At 38.6% G+C, this 6487-nt stretch overlaps 1 protein-coding gene across 1 annotated transcript in view; it reads right to left on the bottom strand.

The window, feature by feature from the left end:
* Window positions 1–3016: 3016 nt before the first annotated feature.
* Cdk15 (cyclin dependent kinase 15) overlaps window positions 3017–6487 on the bottom strand; it is a 94822-nt gene continuing 91351 nt past the window's right edge. Inside the window, exon 14 of the mRNA XM_046463133.2 lies at window positions 3017–4863. The gene's annotated coding sequence lies outside the window, so the exon portion shown is untranslated. The remainder of the gene's footprint in view (window positions 4864–6487) is intronic.

The following is a 6487-nucleotide window of genomic DNA, read 5'->3' as shown; positions in this document are numbered from 1 at the left end:
GGGGTTTTCAATTCCTTATAGTCAAATACATCCTCTCCCTTCAACATCTCCCTTGTACAGGGCTGTTTCCATTTTTCAATTCCGTGCCTGGCAAACTCCCACTTCAAGACAAGGCTTCCCATCGTCTCCTCTGTGATAACATAGATGGATATGTTGTCATGGGATCTTATATTTACTTCCATCTACCTCTCCATTAGACCACGAGATTCTTGAAGCCACTGATAATCTTTGTATTTCTAGTGCATAGATGTTTGTTGAGTGAATTAACAAATGGATTGGGAGATTATTTTATGTTTTGGTTCAGTTTTGCACTCCCACAGTACGTTTTTGTAATATTCAATGGTAGTGCTTATAATGATGATAGTGAACTTGGATGAATTCATTACTGAGCCCATCAGATCTCATACTCATGCACATTAAACCACCTAGGGATAGAGAAGAAAAATAAAGAAGTAAAAAATGCAAAGTTCAGAGACTCTGAGAGGATGAACTACAATTCAATTACTTGGGAATTAATTTATGCAAAGTGGTGGCACAGGCCTGTAATCCCAGCTACTCAGGAGACTGAGGCAGAAGGATCACAAATTTGAGACAGACTGGGTAATTTAGTGTAACCCTGTCTCAAGATAAAATGAAAAGTACTGGGAGTGTAGCACAGTGGTAAAGGATCCAAGGGTTCAATCCTCAGTTCCATCCAAAAAAATAAATAAATTAATTAAATAAAATAAAAATAAAGGTATCAAGAGAAACAAAAAGATATTAATCTTCTTTATCAATGTGACTTTCAGGAATGCACTTTCTGAGCTCTTTGGTTCTAAAAAATGTAACTGCTCCGAATGATTTCTTCCACAGGGTAACCTCCATTGGATGCTCCCAGAGATTTAGTTCATTCATTTACTTATTTTTAAAATTTTTTTACATTGGTGCACTATAATTACAAATAATAGTGAGATTCATTATGCTATATTTGAACTTGCACTTAACATAATTGGATCAATCTAACTCCTCAATCTCTTCCCCTTTCCTCCCCCAACCCACTTGCTCTACTGATCTCCCTTCTATTATTATTATTTCAATTAGTGCATTATAATTATATGAAGGATATATATATACGAAGGATCAGAGATTTCATTTTAAAACTTAAAACTTTATAAGACTAACTCCAAGGTGGTATTAGATGCACACACTTAAAATATCAAGACATGTTAGAAGATAGCATTATCAACTCTTATAAAAAAGTCCTAGCAGTCTATTAGCACTAGTTGATAGAACATTTTGCAATGATGGAAACATCTGCATCCTGCAGCATGGTGGCCACTAGCCATGTTGTCTAATAAGCCCTTGAAATGTGATCAGCATATTTGAAGAGCTGATGTTTTAAAGTTACTTTAATAATTAATTCAAATTTAAATATAAATAGTTACATGTAGCCCTGCATGTTGGGCACTGCAGGTCTGAAATTTTTGTGCCCCACTACTGGTCAGGATAGGCTAGATAATACTGTAGTAACAAATAACCCTAAAAGACGAGTGGCTCCAAACATCGGACAGTTTTATCTCTCTTTCCCACTACACATTCATCACATGTCATCTGGGGAATTCTGTTCCATGTTTCCTTATTCTGGGATCCTCTTGAATGCTGCTGGTCTCTGTAACAGAGGGACAATTTTTTTAAAAAAAGTCTGAAGAGCCTTGCACCAGCAAACAAATGAAAGCTTGGCCCGTGAAACAGACCACTTCATGTCACAATTCATTAGCCAGAACCAATCATGTTGCCCTATCTACCCACCAAAGAGCCAAGAAGTGCCATCCAGTTATGGATGTCAAGAGAGAGAATTTTAGATGATCAGCACTCATGACTAAATAAGTAAGCATTACTAATAAAATTGAGCAAAAATAAATAATGCTTTTAAAATTCAAGTGTGTTTCTATCAAAGGAACCAAAGGAAACATGGGAGGGAAAAACTGTGCACAAACACCAGAAATGCTCATTTTATAAAATCAAGGAATGAAGGAGGATTTGAATGCTGTTTCAGAATTTTACACATAATTTTATTAAGCTTTTAATAGGCAGATCTATCATTTGAAGGAGAAAAAAGAAGGAAGCATAAGCATAATTTACTTTTCATTATAAAGAGGATAATTTTGTCAATTTAGACTTAAATGAAAAGATATCTTTTTTAGAAAATAAAATAAGTCTCTCTATTCTTGCAACAGTAATATCGTACCCGAATTCCAAGTATAATCTGTCCATATTTATTCACAAACCGTTATCAGAGAATTTTGAGAGAACATAGGGCTGAAGAGATCAGCTGTTCTAACCTCCAATATGAGAGTCCTTCCCATAGAAATCTGTATCTTTGGGGTGGCAGAGGAAGTCTGCCACTGTGTGGGAACACAGTCGATTGGTGGACAGGAGAAACCATTTGGGGACTCCTCCTGCTGCATCAAAAGTAGCATCAGGCTGGGTGTACATGCCTGTAATCCCAGCAACTGGGGAGGCTGAGGCAGGAGGATCAAAATTCCAGGCCAGCTTCAGCAACTTAGGGAGACCCTCAGGAAATTAGTGAGAACCTGTCTTAAAATAAAAAAGGACTGGGGGATGTGGCTCAGTGGTAAAGTGCCCCAGGGCTCAATCTGCAGTACCAAAACAAAACAAAAAAGCATCCTACAGCTTTCCATCTGTCCTAGCTGGGCAGCCACCCAGTGGGGGCAGCTGCTTTGCTTTGTGACAACCCTTAACTCTCAGGAAGGAGTCTGCCTGGCCTTTGGCCTTTCTCTTTTCTGCTCCTGTTTCTTCCTGTGGCTTGGCCCACATGCCCTCTCTTCTTGGAGGATGCAACAGAGTTGGAAGTAGGCTGGAGAAAGCACTGACGTTGGGCACAGAGAGAGTATGGGCATCAAATTCTAGCAACTAATATTTGATTCTTAATGTTCTTCTCTGTAAAATGGTGACCAAGGGCATTGATGTCTTAGTCTCATTAAGAGGATTAAATAGGATTAGATCAGAAGACTAATTGGTGCACAATAAATATTTATTTCAGTATGATGTTTCTTTTAAAACGTGATGTGTGGAGTTGAACATGATAATTTAAATGTGGTCTGTTCTATAGGGAGCAAGATACTTCCCTTCTCTGGGATATCATCTTAGTCCTTCATTTATGTAGCCTGAAAGTATTAGCATTATCTTTTGAGGGCAGCTAGATTATACTATTCATTCACCTTGTACTTAACAGTGCCAATTTCCTCTAAGTCACCGCTTGACTTAAGTTGTAGGCATTTTAAGCCCAACGTGCAAGAATTTAAATCAGATAAAATTTGATAGGAATGAATATTGCTTCAGCTTATTGCTCATTAGCTTCTAGCCAAAGCTTAATCCTTTGAATCATGATCCAATGCTAAATATCAACTGCTTCTTCAAGAGATGTATATTCTGTAAATCTGATATGCATGTGGTTCCTGGAAAGATCACACTGGAGACAGCCAGACCTGGAGTTTGCATCTGAACTCTGGAGTACTCCCGGGAAGGAATGATTAACTTTGTTGAGCCTCAGTTTCCTTTTCTGTAAAATGGAACTAACACACGCATAATAATAGTACTTTAGTGAGTTGTATGAATAAGCTGTCCACCTTCTCAGATTTTATTTGAGTAATTAATAAAAAATATTTGACCAGAATAAGACAAGTCTGAACTCTGTACCACACAACCAGCAGCCTTTCTTAAAGCTGGATAGTCATTATTTTTGAGCACACATATCTGCCCCATGATCTAGTCTATACTATTCCATTTCATCTTTTAGGTACATCTGGGCAGGTTTTGTTTAATGCCTTATTAATACTCATAAAGGCAGTTTTCATGGGACTATCTGTATGCATCTTTCTTTCTTCCATCTGAAATTTTGGATGGATAGTTATTATTTTTAAAATTCTCTGTTAATTGGTCCTCCTTTTTCTTCTGAAGGATACATAGAGGTCTCGGTTTCTAGGCTACCAAATTTCCCAAAATGAAGTTAGAGTTTCCCTGGTTCCTTTTAAAGTCATTGCAGTAAATGGGGGCAGCCTTAGTCAAGACAGATCTCCTTTAACTCCAGGGCTATGTGTGTGTGCACACATGTGTGTCCAATAGTGCAACTTGGCTTGAATGACATCTGTGGACTCTGTTCCTGTCTATTCAGTATCTCCACCGTCAAATGGGAGCTAAGGTTCCTCATCACTGTTGCCATCACCATAGACAATTAGGATTCTGAGGGAGACAGTCTGAAATTCAATTCTAACCAGTGGCTCAATCCAAACTTGAAATCTGTGTGGGGTGGGACGGCAATGTGTTCTGATAAAGCAGGTGGTAAAGGAGAATCGCCCCCTACCAAGACATAACAACCAGTCTTAAGTAAGTCCTTTTGTTGATGACTTTATCCAAGAGACCATTTTCCCTGGAGACTTTTCTCAACTTTAGACTAATCCTTTCCTGGCCACACAAGTCCTTTTGTTGGGGGACATTGTAAGTGAATACAAGAGGGACAGCCCTCTATAAGCACCAGCTCTGCCTACAAATTCTTTCAACTGTCAGTTTCCCATCTGTCCTGTTGGGAAATTGACTTTCTGGCCCAGGAATCTCCCTCAAAACAGATGAAATTGTTCAGAAGTTCTCTCTCAGAGAACCTTAGTTTCTGCCCAGTGTTTGAGCCAATCACTGTTAAATTCTACGCAATGACAATAACAATCTTCCATGGCTTTTTCTTTGAGTATTATGAACCATTGCCTTGAACATCATATTTAAAATATCTCAGGTGTGCAGTATGGAATTAGATTGGAAGCTTCTTAGTAAGCTGAAGCAAATGAAAACTGAGGCAGCATGAAAACAGCCCTAGAAGGGAATAAAGAATAAATAAGATCAAAATAACGAACAACAACATATTGTTTGAGTCAAAAAAACCTGTTAAACAGTATTGCAAAATTTCTAGTGGTAAGTATAAGAGACAGCATGTTATCCCTGGTAATAAGAACTGAGACTTAAAAAATAATCCAAATCTAACTTTGGGTGCACAAACTACAGTTTTAACTCACCCTAATCCACTACTCAAAACATGCTACGCTTTGAAATAACATGTAAACAGGGCCCACTGCAGTGCCTGGCACATGGAATGCATCCAGAGAATTTTAGTTCCTTCCCATTTCTCCTATAGATAGCAGTAGACTTTTTTTTTTTTTTTTTCATGCCTGAAACTGACATTTTAAGGATCTATCATGAGTTTTAATTTTGAGGAATTGCTGCCAGTTACCAAATCCTAACACCTCAATTTACATTTTGACTCTCCTGAAAAGTGAATATTTTAACATAAATTCAATTCAGTGGAAAAGATTTACAGGCCCCCAGTGTCTGTGTGATTACAGCTCTTAGTCTCTTTAACTCCAGCACTTTCAGATTTTGCAGATCCCAAGCCATTTATTAAACAGTTTAATTGCTCTAGCTTTTCCCTCTTGTGGTTCATCTCCTACCGGTTTTATCTCCTTACATTAGTCTCAAGGCCTAGGGATATCATGAGATTACTCCAATGGAGACTCAATCTGCTTCTTCTGTTCTTCAGTCGCTGGCACAGGCACCAAGCTTGACCAGCTGCATTTAATTGATCTTCTATTGTGACTAATTTATGCCTACAGGTGACAATTCTTTGTGCAAAGTCACTGTAGATCAGAAAGGCAAGGTTATCTCCCCACCTTCTGGCTGCTAAGTAGGACCAAATACATAACAACAGCAATTGAAATCATCATGATAATGCTAAGGACCATCACCATCTGAGACCATTTTCGTTAGTATCTTTGATCATTTTACGAAGGGCACATGCTTCACTTTATAGATTGCAGCTGAAGTTCATCCAGCTCTCACACCTAGGTGGTTTGATGTGGCATAATTAAACAATAAAAACTCTGCTCTAGAAAATATTTTTCTTGAGGAATACCATGCTATTGCATTGCCAATTGTAATTCCAGTTGTATATTGTCAAAATACAAACTTAACGTATTTCATAAAATACTCTGGGGAATAGCTCTAACTCTAAACTTCCCTGTTCTTTGAAGTCTAGATCATTGTTGAAGAGCCAGAAGGCAGACATCCTTGATGTACATATGCCTTTAAATAGTGACAGTCAAAGATAGAGATCCAAGAGAAAGACAAAGAGAAATCCAAAGAGCTGAATCCTGCCATGTGAGTAAGTCGGGTGTGTGTGTAGGGAATATGTTGGTAGTTACCATCTAGGCCCCAACAGCTTTGTTAGCAAGCACGGCCCAGCTGTGGCCACCAAATGGATGGTCAGATTGTAGTATAATGTTTGTAGTTTGGGACATAGCCAGGGTCACCTAAAGAGCTGGCTGGCCCTGTACATGAGTTTCAGCTTGACTTCTCTGTCTGGCCTCCACAGAAGGACCATGTGGGAAGTGCTCCTAGGGATGTCTCTACTATGGTGGCTTTTGGGGTTGTCCCACCTGGTTTC

This window comes from Marmota monax, unplaced genomic scaffold (genome assembly GCF_021218885.2).
Source record: "Marmota monax isolate L192 unplaced genomic scaffold, Marmota_monax_Labrador192_F-V1.1 WCK01_AAM20220418_F8-fsc00095, whole genome shotgun sequence".
Classification (NCBI taxonomy): Eukaryota; Metazoa; Chordata; class Mammalia; order Rodentia; family Sciuridae; genus Marmota; species Marmota monax.
This window is presented reverse-complemented; position numbering and strand designations above follow the sequence as displayed.